Below are 23,181 nucleotides of genomic sequence, written 5' to 3' on the forward strand. Positions count from 1 at the left end.
GTCGGACAGGAGGTGGCAAATGTGAGCAGGAAGTGGATGATATGGGGCAGGAGCTGGCACTTGTGAAGCATGAGCTGGCACTTGTGGGGCAGGAATTGGCACTTGTGGGGCAGGAATTGGCACTTGTGGAGCAGGATGTGGAAGTTGCAGGGCAGGATTTGGCATTTGTGTGGCGGGAGGTGGCACTTGTGGAATAAGTATTGTCACTTGTGGGGGAGGAGGTGGATGATGTGGGGCAGGAGGTGGTACCTGTTGGGCAAGAGGTGGCACTTGTGGGGCAGGTGCTGGCACTTGTGGGGCATGAGCTGGCAATAGTGGGGCAGGAATTGGCACTTGTGGGGCAGGAGGTGGATGATGTGGGGCAGGAGGCTGTCTTTGTGGGGTTGGAGGTGGCACTTGTGGGGCAGGAAGTTGATGATGTGGGGCAGGAGCTGGCACTTGTGAAGCATGAGCTGGCACTTGTGGGGCAGGAGCTGGACTTGCAGGGTGACAGATGGAACTGGCGGGGCAGGAGGTGGCACTTGTGGGGCAGGTGTTGGCACTTGTGGGGCAGGAGGTGGAAGTTGTGGGGCGGTAGGTTGCACTTGTGCGTGGGAGGTGGATGTTGTGGGGCAGGAAATGGCACCTGTGGGGCAGGAGGTGGCGCTTTTGGGGGAGGTGGTGGCATTTGTTGGGCGAGAGGTGAAACTTATGGGGCAGGAGGTGGCACTTGTAGGTCAAGAGGTGGAACTTGTTGGGCAGGAGGTGACACTTGTGGGCAGGAGGTGTCAGTTGTTTGGTGGGAGGTGGCACTTGTGGGGCAGGAGGTGGCACTTGTGGGGCAGGAGGTGTCAGTTGTTTGGCGGGAGGTGGCACTTGTGGGGCAGGAGGTGGCACTTGTGGGGCAGGAGGTGGCACCTGTGGGGAAGGAGGTGGCACTTGTATGGCAGGAATTGAAACTTGTGGGGTGGGATGGGGTACCTGTGGTGAAGGAAGTGGCTCTTGTGGGGCAGGATGTGGCACTTGTGGGGCAGGAGCTGGCACTTGTGGGGCATGAACTGGCACTTGTGGGGCAGGAATTGGCACTTGTGGGCAGGAAGTGGATGATGTGGTGCAGGAGCTGGCACTTGTGAAGCATGAGCTGGCACATGTGGGGCAGGAATTGGCAGTTGTGGGGCAGGAGCCTACACTTGTGGGGCAGAACGTGGCACTTGTGGGGCAGGAGGTTGAAGTTGTGGTGCAGGATGTAGCACTTGTGGGGTAGGAGCTGTAAATTGTCTGGCGAGATAAGGCACTTGTGGGGCAGGAGGTTGCACTAGTTTGGCAGGAGGTGGCACTTGTGGGGCGGGATGTGGCACTTGTGGGTCGAGAGGTGACACTTGTGGGGCGGTTGGTGGATTATGTGGGGCAGGAGTTGGCACTTGTGGGGTAAGGGTTGGCACTTGTGGGGTGGGAGGAGGCACTTGTGGGGCGGGGGGTGGCAATTGCTGGGTGGGAAGTGGCAGTTGTGGGGCAGTAGGTTGACTGTCCCAGTCTGCCTCTGGGTGGGATCTCTTTCTGATGATTTCTCCTCTGTGGAGTTTGTTCTGTGCACTTCCATCCTCAGTGGTGGGTGAGCCATTCTTTCTTTTTTTTACTTTTGCGATATATTCCTGTTGCGCCTATCTTTCTGCTGTTACGTATGTTATGGATTTCCTTTTTTTTTTTTTTTTTTTAATCTGTTTTGTGTGCTTGTTTTTTGTTGTTTGTATTGTTGTTGTTTTTTAACTTTGATTCCCTGGTCTTTGGCTTGCTTTTTTTTTTTTCTTTCTTTATTTTTCTTTGTTTTGCTTTTTTCTTTTGCTGCATCATGATCTGCTTCACGGGTGTCATTTGCAAGAGACTGTAAATTCTCCTGGTTCGAACTGCAGTCAGCTTAATCAGATGCGTAAGAAATACATAAGGGCTGCTGAGGCCGGGCTGGTTTTCCATTTCTTTATAAACTGGGGTGCATCCACAGCAGCACTTATCTCCTGTTTTTGTTGTTGCTGTTGTTCAAGATAATTAAAGGATGCTACGTCTGTGTTTGTTGTCATCCTGCTTTCTTTTCTCTGTCTTGCAGGTCAGCTCGTGCTAGAAGTCGATGGTATCGCTGTATGAATCAAGGGCAGTTTAGGAGCAGCTGCTGATGGAAGAAACGAAGTCCAGGCTAATAAATGGAAGTATCTTCTGGTAAGGTGTCAAAGGTGGCAGTCATCATTAAAACCAAAGGGCTGGCTCATCCGAGTGCTTGCTGACTGATGCTTGGGAGTATCTCGTTCTCCAGCTGTATGATACGAAAGCTAAATATGCTGAGCCGTTACAGCTTGTGCTGAAGTTGTGATTGTGCTCCCAGATGTTTCCTTTAGTGGTAAATCATGTTCTGGCACTGTGGTAGTCCTATCTCTGGCATGATCAGGAGCCTGGAGCACCGTGTCTGGTTGCGAGCCTTGTGTGCCTGTTTCCATGAACCTTGCTTTCTTTCTCTCTTCAGAGTAAGGGCAGGGTGCTTCCTTGCTTTTGGTGGATTCATTCAGGAGGCTGTCAGAAGGCCAATTGCAGTGTTCATAACACGGAGGGACACAATGGGAATGGACTCTCGTTACCACCATGCAAAAGTGAGTTTCTTATGAGTGATATAATTTTGATTATTACTTCTGAGCAGTTGCAGTGTGATAGAGGATGTCACGAAACTATTTATTTGGGAGCACAGGGAAGAGTCATGAGAACCGAAAATGTAGTTTCTGTTTTGGCTGTCAAAATGGTGGAGTTTTTTTGGGAGGACAGTGTCTGGTCTTCCTGTTAGCAGGCCCCCTCTGAGAAATTGGGCTTTGCTTGCTGCTTTGCTGTGCCTACCTGCCTGCTCCCTGTGCTTGCTGTGTCTGATACCAGCGGTCATGGAACATGCTCCCTGAGGCTGTGGGCCTGGCCCTGAGCTGCTGCAGCTTAAAGGCCGTTTGAGTTTAGGTTGTCCTTCCTGGAGCATCGGGTTGGACTTGATAATCCTCGTGGTTCCTTTACAACTTGGGCTATTCTGTGGTTCTGTGGTCTTGGTGGTTTGCCTGGGAAATACCAGATGGTTTTATTCCCCCAATTTTTTATGGCATTTGAACTTGTTTCAATTCTAAATGTGGGAGAGGAGTTGGATAAGGGTAGGGTAAGGGTAAGGGTAGGTTGCTTTTTTCTTTTTCCTATTCTCCTAGGTATTTTCTGCCCATGTTGTGATAACTCTCTAACCAGAAATGTTCTTAATGCTCATGAAAAGGCTTTACTGGCAGCACACAATTTGACCATAGGACTGCTTGCTGGATTAATTTCTATGGATTGATTGTATGCTTTTTGAGATGGTATGTTCGGTTTATCTTTTGAAAGGCTGTCAGCTTTTGAGGTCGCTGAGGTGTCTTGCTTTATCAGTCTCTAGCAGCTTGCTGGAGCTTGAAGTAGTTGAATCGTCCCATACAGAGCTGTTAAATAAAACCTTATAATCACTTTGTTTGTCACCTTACTGCCCTTCTTGTCTCCCTAGAGCCCAGCTGTCTTCCTGGGATTGCTGAGCAGCTGCCTTTCGCTGTCTCCTGCCTATCAGATCAAAAACCAGTGGTGTAAAACTGAGTTGGAATTTGGTGGCGTAAGTCCTTGAGTATTCTTTATTTCTGTAAAAGGCGCTGGATGTCTCAAGATGGAAGTCCAGATACCTACCCAAGTGTATTACAGCAATCACAGAATTTCTATTTCAGAGACTTTTTCAAAGCCCTTCAGATGGAAAGGCAAAGGGAAGTGCAACTTTGGAGTAGTAAATGGTGCTTATTAAAATGTAAAGAGGTCTAATTGGTGTAAATGGACTCCAGTCACACTGGTGTATAGCTTTCTTTATGAGGGTACTCAGGAATTCTTCTGACAATGAGTGATACAGTCCCAGCTCCAGGTGCGTGCTCAGCTTGGAAATGCATGCACATAGCTTTTGCTTGGCCAGCTGCTTTGACTGCATTGCACTACATCATCTTGTCTTGATCTCTTTGCTCCCTCCATCAAAAGTTTTGCTCGGCCTAGACTCGTTGCAGATACTGACTGTGTTATTTTGATCCACATGAGATCAATACAGAAATGAATACAGAAAATTAAGTAGGGTTGTGCAGCACGAATTTGAACGTCTATGGAGACCACCCTTTGTGGGACTCAGACTTGCAGAACTAGCTCCTTGAAGAGAGGGGCTCCCAAGGTATTAACCCATATAAACCGTTGCTCTTCAGCATCTTCCTTCGTCAGTGACATAGATGATGGCAGGTTTGCAGACGATACAAACTGAGCAGTGCAGTCAATATATTGTAGGGGAGGGAAGCCAACCAGAGGGACCGGGACAGGCTGGAGAGGTTGCGGGCGTCCCTTTATTTTCCTTTGTTGTTTCCTTCTGGTTACAGGGAGCTGTCTGTCCCTTCTGCCACTGTGAAGTTGCTGTGGGGAATGAAACCGTCTGCAATTGTGGAAGGAGGGTCACTGCATGAGGAGGGGCTGCACATTCAGACATATGGAAGTTGATGGGAGTGTTTGCCTACAGATGTGTTCTCAATTTCAGTCCCCCAAAGCAATGAATTTCTGTAGGAGGCTAGATGTGCTTTTACAGGCAAGATTCATTGACTTTAAAATGATACTGGTTTTGATGACGACGAGGGGGGCTGGGTGGTTGTACAGGGAAGACAATTGAATGCTGCCAGAGATCTGCGTTTATCAGGCAGGAAACAGTGGGCATTGGCCTCCCGTGAGCTGGGCTTGATACTGATCTACCGGGACTCTTCTGTCCTGGATATCTTCAGAGAACATTGTTCTAGCTGCTTGTAGTTGTAAGGCGTGGGAAAGGAAACAGTGGTAAAGAACTAAGAACCTGCAAGATAGTTTTGGATAGGGCGGTGGATGTAGTTTACCATGATTTCAGCAAGGCATCTGGTACTGTCTCCCAGGACATCCTTATAACAAGCTGAGCAAGCGTGGGATAGATGAGTGGACAGAGAGGTGGGTTGAGAAGTGGCTGACTGGCAGAGCACAGAGAGACGTTGTTGGCAGTGCAGAATCCAGGTGGAGACCTGTAACTAGCGGCGTCCCCCAGGGGTCAGTGCTGGGTCCGGTCTTGTTCAATATCTTCATCAACGACCTTGATGAGGAGATAGTGACCACCCTCAGCAAGTTTGTGATGACACGAAGTTGGGAGGACTGGCTGACACGCCTGAAGGCTGTGCTGCCATTCAGCAAGACCTGGACAGGCTGGAGAGCTGGGCAGTAAGAAACCGGATGAGGTTTAACAAAAGCAAGTGTAGAGTCTTGCACCTAGGGAGCAGTAATTGCATGCACCAGTACAGGCTGGGGGAAGAGCTGCTGGAGAGGAGCTCTGAAGAGAGGAACCTGGGTGTCCTGGTGGACGACAGATTGACCATGAGCCAGCAGTGTGCCCTTGTAGCCAAAAAAGCCGATGGAATACTGGGGTGTATTACAAAGAGCATGGACAGCAGGTCAAGGTGGCACTTGTGGGGAGGAAAATGGAAGTTGTGGGGCAGGGGGTGGGGATTGTGGGGCAGGGGGTGGCACTTGTGAAGCAGGAGGTGGCACTTGTGGGGTAGGATGTGGAAGTTCTTGAGCAGGAAATGGCACTTGTGGAACAGGAGGTGGCATTTGTGGGTCAGGAGGTGGAAGTTGTGAGGTGGGAGGTAAAAGTTGGGGGAAGGAGGAGGCACGTGTGGGGCGGGAGGTGGAAGTTGTGGGGCGGGAGGTGGAAGTTGTAAGGCGGGAAATAGCACTTGTGGGGTGGGAGGCGGCACTTGTGTGGCAGGAGGTGGGACACTTGTGTGGAGGGAGGTGGCACTTGTGGGGCAGGAAATGGCACTTGAGGGGCAGGAGGTGGAAGATGTGGGGCAGGAATTGGCATTGCAGTGCGGGATGTGGAACTGGTGGGGCAGGAGATGGCACTTGTGGGGCTGGTGGTGGCACTTGTGGAGCGGGAGGTGGCACTTGTGGGCCGGGAGGTGGATGATGTGGGGCAGGAGGTGGCACTTGTGGGGTGGGAGCTGGTACTAGTGGGGTGGGAGGTGGCACTTGTGGAGCAGGATGTGGATGATGTGGGGCTGGTTGTGGCACTTGTGGGGCTAGAGGTTGAAGTTGTGGGTCGGGAGGTGGCATTTGTAAAACAGGAGGTTGCACTTGTGGGGCAGGAGGTGGAACTTGTGGGGGGTGGATGGGAGGAGGTGGCACTTGTGGGGCAGGAGGTGGCACTTGTGGGGCAGGAGGTTGCACTTGTGGGTCATGAGGAGGATGTTGGGCAGTTAATGACACTTGTGGGGCGGGAGGTGGATGATTTGGGGCGGGAGGTGGCAGTTGTGTGGAAAAATGTGGCACTTGTGGGGCATGAACTGGCACTTGTGGGGCATGAACTGGCACTTGTGGGGCATGAACTGGCACTTGTGGGGCATGAACTGGCACTTGTGGGGCAGAAATTGGCACTTGTGGGGCAGGAGGTGGATGATGTGGGGCAGGAGTTGGCACTTGGGTGGGAGGTGGATGATGTGGTGCAGGAGGTGGCAATTGTGGAGCAGGAGGTGGATGTTGCGGGTCAGGGTTTGGCACTTGTGTGGCAAGAGGTTGAATTTGTGGGGTGGTAGGTGGCTAATGTGGGGCAGGAAATGGCACTTGTGGGGCAGGAGTTGGCACATGTGGCACAGGAGGTGGCACTTATGGGGCAGGAAATGGCACCTGTGGGGAAGGAGTTGGAACCTGTGGGGTAAGAAATGGCACTTGTTGGGCAGGTGGTGGCACTTGTGGGGCGGGAGGTGGCACTTGTGGGGCAGGAGGTGGCAGTTGTGAAACGTGAGCTGGCAATTGTGAAGCATGAGCTGGCACTTTTGGGGCAGGAATTGGCACTTGTGGGGCGGGAGGTGGCACTTCTGGGGCAGGATGTAGAAGTTGTGAAGCGGGAGATGGCAGTTGTGGGGTGGGAGGTGGCACTTGTGGGGCAGGAAGTGGAATTAGTTGGGTGGTAGGTAGAACTTGTGGGGCAGGAGTTGGCACTTGTGGGGCAGGATGTGGCACACATTGGGCAGGAGTTGGCACTTGTTTGACGGGAGGTTGAAGTTGTGGGGCAGGAGGTGACACTTGTGGAGCTGGAGGTGGTAAATGTTGGGCGGGAGGTGGCACTTGTTAGACGAGAGTTGGAACTTGTGGGTCAGGTAGTGGCACTTGTGGGGCGGGATATGGAACTTATGGGGCAGGAGTTGACACTTTTGGGGCAGGAGGCGGAAGTTGTGGGGCTGGACATGGCACTTGTGGGACGGGAGTTGGATGATGTGGAGCAGCAGCTGGCACTTGTGGGGAAGGAGGTGGCACTTGTGGGGAAGGAGGTGGAACTTATGGGACGTTACGTGGAAGTTGTGGGGCGGGAGGTGGCTCTTTTGAGGCAGGAAGTGGCACTTGTGGGCCAGGAGATGGAAGTTGTAGGGCGGGAGGTGGCACTTGTGGGGTGGGAGGTGGTAGATGTTGGGCAGGAGGTGGCACTTGTGGGGTGGGAGGTGGCACTTGTGGGGCAGGAGGTGGAAGTTGTGGAGCGGGAGGTGGCATTTTGGGGTGAAATGTGGCACTTGTGGGGCAGGAGGTTGCACTTGTGGGGCAGGAGGTGGAAGTTGTGGAGCGGGAGGTGGCATTTTGGGGTGAAATGTGGCACTTGTGGGGCAGGAGGTTGCACTTGTGGGGCAGGAGGTGGCACTTGTGGGGCGAAAATTGGAACTTGTTGGGAGGGAAGAGGTACTTGTGGGGCAGGAAGTGGCTCTTGTCGGGCAGGAGCTGGCACTTGTAGGGCAGGAGGTTACACTTGTGGGTCAGTAGGAGGAAGCTGGGCGGTCAGTGACACTTGTGGGGCAGGAGGTGGATTATTTTGGGGGGGAGGTGGTAGTTGTGTGGCAAAATGTGGCACTTGTGGGGCAGGAGCTGGCACTTCAGGGGAATGAGCTGGCACTTGTAGGGCAGGAATTGGCACTTGTAAGGCAGGAGGTGGAACTTGTGGGGCGGGATGTGGCACTTGCGGGATGCGAGGTGGCACTTGTGGGGCAGGAGTTGGCACTTGTGGGTCAGGTGGTGGTACTTCTGGGGCAGGATCGGGCACTTGTGGGGCAGGATGTGGAAGCTGTGGGACGGGAGGTGGAAGTTATGGGGTGGGAGGTGGAAGTTGTGGGGCAAGAATTGGCAATTGTGGGGCAAGAAGTGGCAATTGTGGGGCAGAGGGTGGCACTTGTACGGCAGGAGGTGGCACTTGTGGGACAGGACGTGGCAATTGGGAAGGACGTGGCACTTGTGGGGTGGGAGGTGGCACTTGTGGGGCAGGAGGTGGCACTTGTGGGGCAGGAGGAGGCTGTTGTTGGGCGGGAGGTGGGACTTGTGTAACAAGAGGTGGAAATTGTGCGGTGGGATGTGGCACTTGTGGGGCAAGGGGTGGCACTTTTGAGGCAGAAGGTGGCACTTGTGGGGCAGGAGGTGGAAGTTGTGGGTCAGGAGGTGACATTTGTGGAACAGGAGGTGGATGATGTGGGGCAGGAGGTAGCAATTTTGGGCCGGGACGTGGCACTAGTGGGGCGAGATGTTGCACTTGTTGGGCGGGAGGTGGCACTTTTGGGGCATAAGGTGAAAATTGAGGGACATGAGGTGGCACTTGTGGGGCAGGAGTTGGCACTTGTGTGGTAGGAGGTGGCAATTGTGGGGCAGGAGCTTGCAGTTGTGAGGCGGGATGTGGAAGTTGTGGGGCGGGTTGTGGCAGCTGTGGGGCTGGAGGTGTCACTTGTGCAGCGGGAAGTGGCACTTGTAAGGCAGGAAGTAGCACTTGTGGGGCAGGAGGTGGCACTTTTGGAGCGTGAGGTGGATGTTGTGGGGCAGGAGTTGGCACTTGTGGGGCGAGAGTTGGCACTTGTGGGGCAGGAGGTTGCACTTGTGGGGTGGGATGTGGTACTTGTGGGGCGGGAGGTGGCACTTGTTGGGGGGGTGGTGGCAATTGTGGGGCAGGAGGTGGCACTTGTTGGGCGAGAGTTGCAATTGTGAGACGGGAGGTGGCAATTGTGGGTCACGTAGTGGCACTTGTGGGTCAGGAGGTGGTACTTGTGGGGCGGGCGGTGGAACTGGTGGGGCTGGAGGTGGTACTTGTGGGCTAGGAGGTGGCACTTGTGGGGCAGGAGGTGGCAATTTTGGAGCAGGACGTGGATTATGTGGGTCGGGAGGTGGCACTTGTGGGGCAGGAGGAGGCACTTGTGGGGCAGGAGGAGGCACTTGTGGGGCAGGAGGAGGCACTTGTGGGGCAGGAGGAGGCATTTGTGGGGCGGGAAGTGGAAGTTGTGGGGCGGGAGGTGGCACTTGTGGGGCTGGATGTGGAAGTTGTGTGGCAGGATTTGACACTTCTGGGGCTGCAGGTGGCACTTGTGGGGTGGGTGGTAGAACTTGTGGGGGGTGAGGTGTAACTTGTGGAGCGGGAGGTGACAACTGTGGGACAGGAGGAGGCACTTGTGGGTCGGGAGGTGGCACTTTTAAGGCGGGAGGTGGCAGTTGTGGGGCGGGAGGTGGAAGTTGTGCAGCACGATTTAGCACTTGTGGGGCGGGAGGCGGCACTTGTTGGATGGGAGGTGGTTGATATGGGGCAGGAGGTCGCACTTGTGGGCCAGGAGTTGGAAGTTGTGGGGCGGGAGAATGAAGTTGTGGGGCTGGATGTGGAACTTGTGAGGCAGGAGGTGGAAGTTGTGGTGCGGGAGGTGGAAGTTGTAGGGCGGGAGGTGGCACTTGTGGGGCGGGAGTTGGAAGTTGAGTGACGGGAGGTGGCACTTGTGGGGCAGGTTGTGGAAGTTGTGGGGCGGGAGGTTGCACTTGTGAGACAGGAGGTGGCACTTGTGGGGCGGGAGGTGGAAGTTGTGAGGCAGGAGGTGGCACTTGGGCAGATTGTGTCACTCGTGGGCTGGGAGGTTGCACTTGTGGGGCAGGAGGTGAAAGTTGTGGGGCAGGAGGTGGCATTTGTAAGGCGGGAAGTGGTACTTGTGGGGCAGAAATTGGCACTTATGGGGCAGGAGGTGGCACTGATGGGGCAGGAAATTGAGCTTTTGGGGCAGGAGATGGCACTTGTGGGGCGTAAGGTGGAACTTCTGGGGCAGGAGGTGGAACTTGTGGAGCAGGAGGTGGTACTTGTGGGGCGGGAGGTGGAAGTTGTAGGGCGGGAGGTGGCACTTGTGGGCCAGGAGGTGGAAGTTGTAGGGCGGGAGGTGGCACTTCTGGGGCAGGAAATGGAGCTTTTAGGGCAGGAGGTGGAACTTGTGCAGAAGGAGGTGGTACTTGTTGGGCGGAAATTGGAACTTGTTGGGAGGGAAGAGGTACTTGTTGGGCAGGAAGTGGCTCTTGTGGGGCAGGAGCTGGCACTTGTGGGGCAGGAGATGGCACTTGTGGGGCAGGAGGAGGAAGTTGGTCAGTCAGTGACACTTGTGGGGCTGGAGGTGGATTATTTGGGGGGGGAGGTGGCAGTGGTGTGGACAAATGTGGCACTTGTGGGGCAGGTGGTGGCACTTGTTGGGTGGGAGGTGGACGATGTGGGGCAGGAGGTTGCACTTGTGGGGCAGGAGGTGGCACTTGTGGGTCAGGAGGAGGAAGTTGGTCAGTCAGTGATACTTGTGGGGCACGAGGTGGATTATTTGGGGGGGAGGAGGCAGTGGTGTGGACAAATGTGGCACTTGTGGGGCAGGAATTGGCACTTGTGGGGCAGGAGGATGTCTTTGTCGGTCAGGAGGTGGCACTTGTGAGCAGGAAGTGGATGATGTAGTGCAGGAGCTGGCACTTGTGAAGCATGAGCTGGCACATGTGGGGCAGGAATTGGCACTTGTGGGGCAGGTGGTGGCACTTGTTGGGTGGGAGGTGGATGATGTGGGGCAGGAGGTGGCACTTGTGGAGCAGGATGTGGAAGTTGCATTGCAGGATTTGGCATTTGTGGGTTGGGAGTTGGCACTTGTGGGGCATGAGGTGGAATTTGTGGGATGGTAGGTGGAACATGTGGGGCAGGAGCTGGCACTTGTGGGGCAGGATGTGGCACACGTTGCCAGGAATCGGCACTTGTGTGGCTGGATGTTGAAGTTGTGGGGCTGGAGGTTGCACTTGTCTAACAGGTATTGTCACTTGTGGGGGAGGAGGTGGATGATGTGGGGCAAGAGGCTGTCTTTGTGGGGTTGGAGCTGGCACTTGTGGGGCAGGAAGTTGATGATGTGGGGCATGAGCTGGCATTTGTGAAGCATGAGCTGGCACTTGTGAAGCAGGAATTGGCACTTTTGGGGCAGGAGGTGGAACTTGTGGGGTGGGAGGTGGAATTTGTGGGGTGGGAGTTGAAACTTGTAAGGCAGGAGTTGGCACATGTGGGGGGGGAAATGGCACTTGTGGGGCAGGAAATGGCACCAGTGGGGTAGGATTTGGAACCTGTGGGGTAAGAAATGGCACTTTTAAGGCAGGAGGTGGAACTTGTGGGGCGGGATGTGGCACTTGTCGGGCAGGAGGAGGCTGTTGTTGGGCGGGAGGTGGGACTTGTGTAACAAGAGGTGGAAATTGTGCGGTGGGATGTGGCACTTGTGGGGCAAGGGGTGGCACTTGTGGGGCGGGATGTGGCAGTTGTGGGGCAGATGATGACACCTGTGGGGCGGGAGGTGGATGTTTTGGGGAAGGAGGTTGAAGTTGTGGGGAGGGTGGTGGCACTTGTGGGGCGGGAGGTGGCACTAGTGGGGCAGGAGTTGGCACTTGTGGGCTGGGTCATAGCACTTGTTGGGCAGGGGTTGGCACTTGTGGGGCAGGAAATGTTACTTGTGGGGCAAGAAGTGGCTCTTGAAGGGCAGGAGGTGGCACTTGTGGGGCAGGAGTTAATTCTTGTGGATCTGGAGGTGGCACTTGTGGGCCTGGAGGTTGCACTTGTGAGGCGGGAGGTGGAAGTTGTGGGGCGGGTGGTGGCAGTTGTGGGGCTGGAGGTATCACTTGTGCGGCAGGAAGTGGCACTTGTGGAGCAGAAGGTGGCACTTGTGGGGAAGAGGTGACACTTGAGGGGCAGGAGCTGGCACTTGTGGGGCAGAAGTTGGCACATGTGGGTCGGGAGGTGGCACTTGTGCGTCAGGAGTTGGATTTGTGGGGCGGGTTGTGGCACTTGTGGGGCGGGAGGTGGCACTTGTGGGGCGTGAGGTGGAAGTTGTGGGGCGGCAGGTGGCAATTGTGGGTCAGGAGGAGGCATTTGTGAGGCAGGAGGTGGATGATGTGGGGCAGGAGGTGGCACTTGTCGGCAGGAGGTGGCACTTGTGGGGAAGAAGGTAGCACTTGTGGGGCAGGAAGTGGCACTTGTGGGGCAGGAAGTGGCACTTGTGGGGCAGGAGGTGGCACTTGTGGGGCAGGAGGAGGCCGTTGTTGGGCGGGAAGTGGAAGTTGTGGGGTGGGAGGTGGCACTTATGGGGCTGGATGTAGAAGTTGTGTGGCAGGATTTGACACTTCTGGGGCTGCAGGTGGCACTTGTGGGGTGGGTGGTAGAACTTGTGGGGGGTGAGGTGTAACTTGTGGAGCGGGAGGTGACAACTGTGGGACAGGATAAGGCACTTGTGGGTCGGGAGGTGGCACTTTTAAGGCGGGAGGTGGCAGTTGTGGGGCGGGAGGTGGAAGTTGTGCGGCACGATTTAGCACTTGTGTGGCGGGAGGCGGCACTTGTGGGGCGGGAGGTGGCACTTGTGGGGCGGGAAATGAAACTTGTGGGGCAGCACGTGGCACTAGTTGAGCAGGAGGTGGAAATTGTGGGGCGGGAGGTGAATGATATGAGGCAGGAGGTAGCGGTTGTGGGGCAGGAGGTGGCACTTATGGGGCAGGAGATGGTATTTGTTGTGCAGTAGGTGGCACTTGTGGAGTGGGAGATGGAAGTTGTGGGGCAGGAGGTGACACTTGTGGGGCGGTTGGTGGATGATGTGGGGCAGGAGTTAGCACTTGTGGGGTAAGGGTTGGCACTTGTGGGGTGGGAGGAGGAACTTGTGGGGCGGGGGGTGGCAATTGCTGGGTGGGAAGTGGCAGTTGTGGGGCAGTATGTTGAAGGTTTGGGGCAGGAGGTGGCACTTGTGGGGTGGAAGGTAAGACGATTTGGGGTGTGACGTGGAAGTAGTGGGGCGGGAGGTGGCACTTGTGGGGCAGGAGGTGGCACACGTTGGGCAGGAGATGGCACTTGTGTGGCTGGAGATTGAAGCTGTGGGGCGAGAGGTAACACTTGTGGGGCAGGAGCCGGCAGTTGTGGGGCAGGAGTTGGCACTTGTGGGGCAGGAGCCGGCACTTTTGGGGCAGGACGCGACAAATGTGGTGCAGGAAATGGCACTTGTGGGGCAGGAGTTGGCACTTGTGGGTCAGGTGGTGGCACATGTGGGGCGGGTGTCGACGTTGTGGGGCAAGAGGTGTAACTTGTGGGGCAGGAGGTGGCCATAGGGGGGCGGGAGGTGGCACTTGTGGGGCAGGACGTGGCACTTGTGGAGCGGGAGGGGGCACTTGTGGGGCCTGAGGTGGCACTTGTAGGGCAGGAGGTGGCATTTGTGGGGCGGGAGGTGGAAGTTGTGAGGCAGGGGGTGGCACTTGTAAGGCAGGAGGTAGAACTTGTTTGGCAGAAGTTGGCACTTGTGGGGCGCGAGTTGGCACTTGTGGGGCAGGTAGTTGCATTAGTGGGGCAGGAGTTGGCACTTGTGGGTCAGGTGGTGGCACTTGTGGGGCGGGATGTGGAAGTTGTGGGGCGGAAGGTGGCACTTGTGGGCAGGAGGTGACACTTGTGGGGCAGGATGTGACACTTGTGCGTGGGAGGTGGCACTTGTGGGGCGGGAGGTGGCACTTTTCGGGGGGGTGGCACTTGTGAGGCATGAGGTGGCACTTGTGGGGCAGGATGTGGCATTCTTGGGGCGGGAGGTGGAAGTTGTGATGCAGGAGGTGGTACATGTGGGGCGGGAGGTGTAAGTTGTGATGCAGGAGGTGGTACATGTGGGGCGGGAGGTGTAAGTTGTGATGCAGGAGGTGGTACATGTGGGGCGGGAGGTGGAAGTTGTGATGCAGGAGGTGGTACATGTGGGGCGGGAGGTGGAAGTTGTGATGCAGGAGGTGGTACATGTGGGGCGGGATGTGGCACTCGTGAGCAGGGAGGTGGCACTTGTGGGGCAGGAGGTGGATGATGAGGGGCAGGAGCTGGCACTTGTGAAGCATGAGCTGGCACTTGTGGGGCAGGAATTGGCACTTGTGGGGCAGGAGGTGGCAATTGTGGGGCACGAGTTGGAAATTGTTGGGCAGGAGGTGGAACTTTTGGGGCAGGGTTTGGCAGTTGTAGGGAGGGAGGTGGCACTTGTGGGCCAGGAGGTGGAAGTTGTAGGGCAGGAGGTGGCACTTGTGGGGCAGGAGGTGGTACTTGTTGGATGGGAGGTGGTTGATATGGGGAAGGAGGTGGCAATTGTGCGGTTCGAGGTGGCACTTGTGGAGCAGGAGATGGAAGTTGCGGGGCAGGAGTTGGCACTTGTGGGTCGGGAGGTGGCACTTGTGAGGCGGGAGGTGGCACTTGTGGGGCAAAATGCAACACTTGTGGGGCAGGAGTTATAACTTGTGGGGCAGGAGGTGGAAGTTGTGTAACAAAAGGTGGCACTTGTGGGGCGGGATGTGGCACTTGTGGGGCGGGAGGTGGGACTTGTGGGGCCAGAGGTTGAGGTTGTGGTTCGGGAGGTGGCACTTGTGGAGCAGGAGCCTACACTTGTGGGGCAGAATGTGGCACTTGTAAGGCAGGACGTTGAAATTGTGGAGCATGTTGTGGCACTTGTGGGGCAGGAGGTGGAAATTGTGGGGCAGGAGGTGGTGAAGGTGGGGCAGGAGGTCGCACTTGTGGGCCAGGAGTTGGAAGTTGTGGGGCGGGAGAATGTGGAACTTGTGAGGCAGGAGGTGGAAGTTGTGGTGCGGGAGGTGGAAGTTGTAGGGCGGGAGGTGGCACTTGTGGGGCGGGAGTTGGAAGTTGAGTGACGGGAGGTGGCACTTGTGGGGCAGGTTGTGGAAGTTGTGGGGCGGGAGGTTGCACTTGTGAGACAGGAGGTGGCACTTGTGGGGCGGGAGGTGGAAGTTGTGAGGCAGGAGGTGGCACTTGGGCAGATTGTGTCACTCGTGGGCAGGGAGGTTGCACTTGTGGGGCAGGAGGTGGCATTTGTAAGGCGGGAAGTGGCACTTGTGGGGCAGAAATTGGCACTTCTGGGTCAGGAGGTGGCACTTGTGGTGCGGGAGGTGGCACTGATGTGGCAGGAAATTGAGCTTTTGGGGCAGGAGATGGCACTTGTGGGGCGTAAGGTGGAACTTATGGGGCAGGAGGTGGAACTTGTGGAGCAGGAGGTGGTACTTGTGGGGCGGGAGGTTGGAGTTGTTGGGCAGGAGGTGGCATTTTGAGGCAGAAGGTGGCATTTGTGTGGCAGGAGGTGGCAATTGTGGGGCACGACTTGGAAATTGTTGGGCAGGAGGTGGAAGTTTTGGGGCAGGGTTTGGCAGTTGTAGGGCGGGAGGTGGCACTTGTGGGCCAGGAGGTGGAAGTTGTAGGGCAGGAGGTGGCACTTGTGGGGCGGGAGGTGGCACTTCTGGGGCAGGAAATGGAGCTTTTAGGGCAGGAGGTGGAACATGTGCAGAAGGAGGTGGTACTTGTTGGGCGGAAATTGGAACTTGTTGGGAGGGAAGAGGTACTTGTGGGGCAGGAAGTGGCTCTTGTGGGGAAGGAGCTGGCACTTGTGGGGCAGGAGGTTGCACTTGTGGGTCAGGAGGAGGAAGTTGGTCAGTCAGTGACACTTGTGGGTCAGGAGGTGGATTATTTGGGGGGGAGGTGGCAGTGGTGTGGACAAATGTGGCACTTGTGGGGCAGGAATTGGCACTTGTGGGGCAGGTGGTGGCACTTGTTGGGTGGGAGGTGGACGATGTGGGGCAGGAGGTTGCACTTTTGGGGCAGGAGGTGGCACTTGTGGGGTGGAAATTGGAACTTGTTGGGAGGGAAGAGGTACTTGTGGGGCAGGAAGTGGCACTTGTAGGGCAGGAGCTGGCACTTGTGAGGCAGGAGGTTGCACTTCTGGGTCAGGAGGAGGAAGTTGGTCAGTCAGTGACACTTGTGGGGCAGGAGGTGGATTATTTGGGGGGGAGGAGGCTGTGGTGTGGACAAATGTGGCACTTCAGGGGAATGAGCTGGCACTTCTGGGGCAGAAATTGGCACTTATGGGGCAGGAGGATGTCTTTGTCGGTCAGGAGATGGCACTTGTGGGGCAGAAGGTTGATGATGTGGGGCAGGAGCTGGCAATTGTGAAGCATGAGCTGGCCCTTTTGTGGCAGGAATTATCAGTTGTGCGGCAGGAGCTGGCACTTGTGGGGCAGGAGTTGGCACTTGTGGGGCAGGAGCCGGCACTTGTGGGGCAGGACGCGACAAATGTGGTGCAGGAAATGGCACTTGTGGGGCAGGAGTTGGCACTTGTTGGTCAGGTGGTGGCACATGTGGGGCGGGTGTCGACGTTGTGGGGCAAGAGGTGTAACTTGTGGGGCAGGAGGTGGCCATAGAGGGGCGGGAGGTGGCACTTGTGGGGCAGGACGTGGCACTTGTGGAGCGGGAGGGGGCACTTGTGGGGCCTGAGGTGGCACTTGTAGGGCAGGAGGTGGCATTTGTGGGGCGGGAGGTGGAAGTTGTGAGGCAGGGGGTGGCACTTGTAAGGCAGGAGGTAGAACTTGTTTGGCAGAAGTTGGCACTTGTGGGGCGCGAGTTGGCACTTGTGGGGCAGGTAGTTGCATTAGTGGGGCAGGAATTGGCACTTGTGGGGCAGGAGGTGGCACTTGTGGGGCAGGAGGCTGTCTTTGTGGGGTTAGAGGTGGCACTTGTGGGGCAGGAAGTTGATGATGTGGGGCATGAGCTGGCATTTGTGAAGCATGAGCTGGCACTTGTGAAGCAGGAATTGGCACTTTTGGGGCAGGAGGTGGAACTTGTGGGGTGGGAGGTGGAATTTGTGGGGTGGTAGGTGAAACTTGTAAGGCAGGAGTTGGCACATGTGGGGGGGGAAATGGCACTTGTGGTGCAGGAAATGGCACCAGTGGGGTAGGATTTGGAACCTGTGGGGTAAGAAATGGCACTTGTTGGGCAGGAGGTGGCACTTGTGGGGCGGAAGTCGAATTTGTTTGTCATGTGGCCACAATTGTTGGGCGGGAGGTGGCACTTGTGGGACAGGAGGTGGCACTTGTGGGGCGGGAGGTGGAAGTTGTGGGGCAGGAGGTGGCACTTGTGGGGCAGGAGGTGGCACTTGTGGGGCTGGAGGTGGCACTTGTGGGGCAGGAGGTGGCACTTGTGGGGCGGAAATTGGAACTTGTTGGGTGGGAAGAGGTACTTGTGGGGCAGGAAGTGGCTCTTGTCGGGCAGGAGCTGGCACTTGTGGGGCAGGAGGTTGCACTTGTGGGTCAGGAGGATGAAGTTGGGCGGTCAGTGACACTTGTGGGGCAGGAGGTGGATTATTTGGGAAGGGAGGTGGCAGTGGTGTGGCAAAATGTGGCACTTGTGGTGCAGGAGCTGGCACTTCAGAGGAATGAGCTGGCACTTGTAGGGCAGGAATTGGAACTTGTGGGGAAGGAGGTGGATGATGTGGGGCAGGAGGTGGTCGCTGTGGGGCAGGAGGTGGCACTTGTGGGGCAGGAGGTGGAAGTTGAAGGACAGGACCTTGCACTTGTGGGGCATGAACTGGCACTTGTTGGGCAAAATGTGGCACTTGTGGGGCAGGAGCTGGCACTTCAGAGGAATGAGCTGGCACTTGTAGGGCAGGAATTGGAACTTGTGGGGAAGGAGGTGGATGATGTGGGGCAGGAGGTGGTCGCTGTGGGGCAGGAGGTGGCACTTGTGGGGCAGGAGGTGGAAGTTGAAGGACAGGACCTTGCACTTGTGGGGCAGGAAGTGGCACTTTTGGGGCGGGATGTGGCCCTTGTTTGGAAGGAGGATGGACTTTTGGGGCGGGAGCTGGCACTTGTGGGTCAGGAGGAGGAAGTTGGTCAGTCAGTGACACTTGTGGGGCAGGAGGTGGATTATTTGGGGGGGAGGAGGCAGTGGTGTGGACAAATGTGGCACTTGTGGGGCATGAACTGGCACTTGTGGGGCAGGAATTGGCACTTATGGGGCAGGAGGATGTCTTTGTCGGTCAGGAGGTGGCACTTGTGAGCAGGAAGTGGATGATGTAGTGCAGGAGCTGGCACTTGTGAAGCACGAGCTGGCACATGTGGGGCAGGAATTGGCACTTGTGGGGCAGGTGGTGGCACTTGTTGGGCGGGAGGTGGACGATGTGGGGCAGGAGGTGGCACTTGTGGAGCAGGAGGTGGAAGTTGCATTGCAGGATTTGGCATTTGTGGGTTGGGAGTTGGCACTTGTGGGGCATGAGGTGGAATTTGTGGGGTGGTAGGTGGAACATGTGGGGCAGGAGCTGGCACTTGTGGGGCAGGATGTGGCACACGTTGCCAGGAGTCGGCACTTGTGTGGCGGGATGTTGAAGTTGTGGGGCGGGAGGTGGCACTTGTGGAACAGGTATTGTCACTTGTGGGGGAGGAGGTGGATGATGTGGGGCAGGAGGTGACACCTGTGGGGCAAGAGGTGGCACTTGTGGGGCATGAGCTGGCACTTGTGGGGCAGGAAGTTGATGATGTGGGGCATGAGCTGGCATTTGTGAAGCATGAGCTGGCACTTGTGAAGCAGGAATTGGCACTTGTGGGGCAGGAGGTGGAACTTGTGGGGTGGGAGGTGGAATTTGTGGGGTGGGAGGTGAAACTTGTAAGGCAGGAGTTGGCACATGTGGGGGGGGAAATGGCACTTGTGGGGCAGGAAATGGCACCAGTGGGGTAGGATTTGGAACCTGTGGGGTAAGAAATGGCACTTTTAAGGCAGGAGGTGGAACTTGTGGGGCGGGATGTGGCACTTGTCGGGCAGGAGGAGGCTGTTGTTGGGCGGGAGGTGGGACTTGTGGGGCAGGAGGTGGCAATTGTGGGGCGGAAGTGGAACTTGTAAAACAGGAGGTGGAAATTGTGGGGCTGTAGGTGTAACTTGTGGTGCAGGAAGTGGAACTTCTGGGGCAGGAGGTGGCGATAGAGGGGCAGGAAGTGGCACTTTTGGGGCGGGATGTGGCACCTATTTGGAAGGAGGTTGGACTTTTGGGGCGGGAGTTGGCACTTGTGGGGGAGGAGGCTGCACTAATATGGCAGGAGGTGGCATTGTGGGGAGGGAGGTGGCAGGTTTTGGGCAGGAGGTGGCACTTGTGGGGCAGGAGGTGGATGATGAGGGGCAGGAGCTGGCACTTGTGAAGCATGAGCTGGCACTTGTGGGGCTGGAATTAGCACTTGTGGGGCGGGAGTTGGCACTTGTGGGGCGGGAGTTAGAACTTGTGGGGCGGGAGGTGGCACTTGTGGGGAGCGATGTGGCACTTGTGGGAGGGAGGCTGAATTTGTGGAGAGGGAGGTGGCACTTGTGGGTCGGGAGGTGGCACTAGTGGGGCAGGAGGTGGCACATGTGGGGCAGGAGCTGGCACTTGCACGGCAGGAGGTGGAACTGGCGGGGCAGGAGGTGGCACTTGTGGGTCGGGAGGTGGCACTAGTGGGGCAGGAGGTGGCACTTGTTGGGCAGGAGTTGGCACTTGTGAGGCAGGAGGTGTCAGTTGTTTGGCGGGAGTTCGCACTTGTGGGTCGCAAGGTGGAAGTTGTGGGGCAGGAGGTGGCACTTGTGGGTCGGGAGGTGGAAGTTGTGAAGCAGGAGGTGGCACTTGTGGGGAAGGAGGAGGCACTTGTATGGCAGGAATTGGAACTTGTGGTGTGGGATGGGGTACTTGTGGGGAAGGAAGTGGCTCTTGTGGGGCGGGATGTGGCACTTGTGGGGCAGGAGGTGGATGATGTTAGGCTGGAGCTGGCGCTTGTGAAGCATGTGCTGGCACTTGTGGGGCAGGAATTGGCACTTGTTGTGCAGGAGGTGGCACTTAAGGGTTTGGAGGTGGATGATGTGCGGCAGGAGGTGACACATGTGGGGCAGGAGATGGCACTTCTGGGGCAGGAGGTGGAAGTTGTGGGGCAGGATTTGGTACTTGTGGGGTGGGAGATGGCACTTGTGGGGCTGGAGGTGGCACTTGTGGGATGGTAGGTGGAACTTGTGGGGCAAGACTTGGAACTTGTGGTGCAGGAGATATCATACGTTGGGCAGGAGTTGGCACTTCTGTGGCGGGAGGCTGAAGTTGTGGGGTGGGAGGTGGCACCTGTTGGGCATGTAGTGGTACTTGTGGGGTGGGATTTTTAACTTGTTTGTCATGTGGCCACAATTGTTGGGCGGGAGGTGGCACTTGTGGGGCAGGAGGTGGATGATGTTAGGCTGGAGCTGGCGCTTGTGAAGCATGTGCTGGCACTTGTGGGGCAGGAATTGGCACTTGTTGTGCAGGAGGTGGCACTTATGGGTTTGGAGGTGGATGATGTGCGGCAGGAGGTGACACATGTGGGGCAGGAGATGGCACTTCTGAGGCAGGAGGTGGAAGTTGTGGGGCAGGATTTGGTACTTGTGGGGTGGGAGATGGCACTTGTGGGGCTGGAGGTGGCACTTGTGGGATGGTAGGTGGAACTTGTGGGGCAAGACTTGGAACTTGTGGTGCAGGAGATATCATACGTTGGGCAGGAGTTGGCACTTCTGTGGCGGGAGGCTGAAGTTGTGGGGTGGGAGGTGGCACCTGTTGGGCATGTAGTGGTACTTGTGGGGTGGGATTTTTAACTTGTTTGTCATGTGGCCACAATTGTTGGGCGGGAGGTGGCACTTGTGGGGCAGGAGGTGGATGATGAGGGGCAGGAGCTGGCACTTGTGAAGCATGAGCTGGCACTTGTGAGGGAAGGAATTGGCAGTTGTGCGGCAGGTGGTGGCACTTGTTGGATGGGAGGTGGATGATGTGGGGCAGGAGGTGGCACTTGTGGAGCAGGATGTGGACGTTGCGTGGCAGGATTTGGCACTTGTGGGGTGGGAGGTGAAAATTGTGGGGCAGGAGGTGGCACTTGTGGCGAGGTAGATGGCACTTGTGGGGCAGGAGCTGGCACTTGTGGGGATGGATGTGGCACTTGTGGGGCAGGAGTTGGCACTTGTGGGGCTGGAGGTGGCACTTGTGGGGCAGGAGGTGGATGATGTGGGGCAGGAGTTGGCACTTTTGGAGCAGGAGGTAAAAGTTGCGGGGCAGGATTTGGCACTTGTGGGGCAGGATGTGGCACACGTTGGGCAGGAGGTGGCACTTGTATGGCGGGATGTTGAAGTTGTGGGGCAGGAGGTGGCATTTGTGGGGCAAGAAATGGCACTTGTGGGGCAGGAGTTGGCACTTGTGGGTCAGGTGGTGGCACTTGTGGTGTGGGAGGTGGCACTTGTGGAATTGGAGTTGGCACTAGTGCGGCAGAAGGTGGAAGTTGTGGGGAAATATTTGGCACTTGTGGGGCAAGAGGTGGCACTTGTGGGGCAGGAGGTGGTCCTTGTGGGACGAGAGGTGGCACTTGTTGGGCAGGAGGTGGAACTTATGGGGCGTTACGTGGAAGTTGTGGGGCGGGAGGTGGCACCTCTGGAAATGGAGATGGCACTAGTGGGGCAGGTAGTGGCACTTGTGGGGCGGGATATGGAACTTATGGGGCAGGAGTTGACACTTTTGGGGCAGGAGGTGGAAGTTGTGGGGCTGGACGTGGCACTTGTGGGGCGGGAGTTGGCATTTTGAGGAGGGTGGTGGCACTTGTTGGGCAGGAGGTGGCGCTTGTGGGACGAGTGGTGGCACTTGTGGGGCAGGAGGTGGCACTTGTTGGGCAGGAGGTGGCACTTGTAAGGCAGGAGGTGGCACTTGTGGGGCAGGAGTTGGCACTTGTGGGGCAGGAGGTGGTCCTTGTGGGACAAGATGTGGCACTTGTTGGGCAGGAGGTGGAACTTATGGGGCGTTACGTGGAAGTTGTGGGGCGGGAGGTGGCTCTTTTGAGGCAGGAGGTGGAACTTGTGAGCCAGGAGATGGAAGTTGTAGGGCAGGAGGTGGCTCTTGTGGGGCGGGAGGTGGCACTTGTGGGTCGGGAGGTGGCACTTGTAGGGCAGGAGGTGGAAGTTGTGGAGTGGGAGGTGGAAGTTGTGGAGCGGGAGGTGGCAATTGTGGGGCGAAAGGTGGCATTTGTGGGGCAGGAGGTTGCACTTCTGGGGCAGGAGGTGGCACTTGTGGGGCAGAAATTGGAACTTGTTGGGAGGGAAGAGGTACTTGTGGGGCAGGAAGTGGCTCTTGTGGGGCAGAAGCTGGCACTTGTGGGGCAGGAGGTTGCATTTGTGTGTCAGGGGGAGGAAGTTGGGCGGTCAGTGACACTTGTGGGGCAGGAGGTGGATTATTTGGGGGGGAGGTTGCAGTGGTGTGGCAAAATGTGGAACTTGTGGGGCAGGAGCTGGCACTTCAGGGGAATGAGCTGGCACTTGTAGGGCAGGAATTGGCACTTGTAAGGCAGGAGGTGGAACTTGTGGGGCGGGATGTGGCACTTGTGGGGCATGAGCTGGCACTTGTGGGGCAGGAGGAGGCTGTTGTGGGGCAGGAGCTGGCACTTGTGGGGCATGAGCTGGCACTTGTGGGGCAGGAATTGGCACTTGTGGGGCAGGAGGTGGATGATGTGGGGCAGGAGGCTGTCTTTGTGGGGTTGGAGGTGACACTTGTGGGGCAGGAAGTTGATGATGTGGGGAAGGAGATGGCATTTGTGAAACATGAGCTGGCACTTGTGAAGCAGGAATGGGCACTTTTGGGGCAGGAGATGGAACTTGTGGGGCGGGATGTGGCACTTGCGGGATGCGAGGTGGCACTTGTGGGGCAGGAGTTGGCACTTGTGGGTCAGGTGGTGGTACTTCTGGGGCAGGATCAGGCACTTGTGGGACAGGATGTGGAAGCTGTGGGACGGGAGGTGGAAGTTATGGGGTGGGAGGTGGAAGTTGTGGGGCAAGAATTGGCAATTGTGGGGCAAGAAGTGGCAATTGTGGGGCAGAGGGTGGCACTTGTACGGCAGGAGGTGGCACTTGTGGGACAGGACGTGGCAATTGGGAAGGACGTGGCACTTGTGGGGTGGGAGGTGGCACTTGTGGGGCAGGAGGTGGCACTTGTGGGGCAGGAGGAGGCTGTT

General features: G+C 56.8%; 1 long non-coding RNA gene across 1 annotated transcript; it reads left to right on the forward strand.

The window, feature by feature from the left end:
* The first annotated feature begins 1,568 nt into the window (after positions 1 to 1,568).
* LOC146756519 (uncharacterized) lies at positions 1,569 to 5,508 on the forward strand. The gene is made up of 3 exons (XR_014937382.1): positions 1,569 to 2,190; positions 2,492 to 2,615; positions 3,524 to 5,508. It is a non-coding gene; the product is annotated as an uncharacterized LOC146756519 (long non-coding RNA).
* Positions 5,509 to 23,181: the final 17,673 nt, after the last annotated feature.

Source organism: Coturnix japonica, chromosome 26 (genome assembly GCF_054131305.1).
Source record: "Coturnix japonica strain WE chromosome 26, WE-NBRP24, whole genome shotgun sequence".
NCBI classification, from domain to species: Eukaryota; Metazoa; Chordata; class Aves; order Galliformes; family Phasianidae; genus Coturnix; species Coturnix japonica.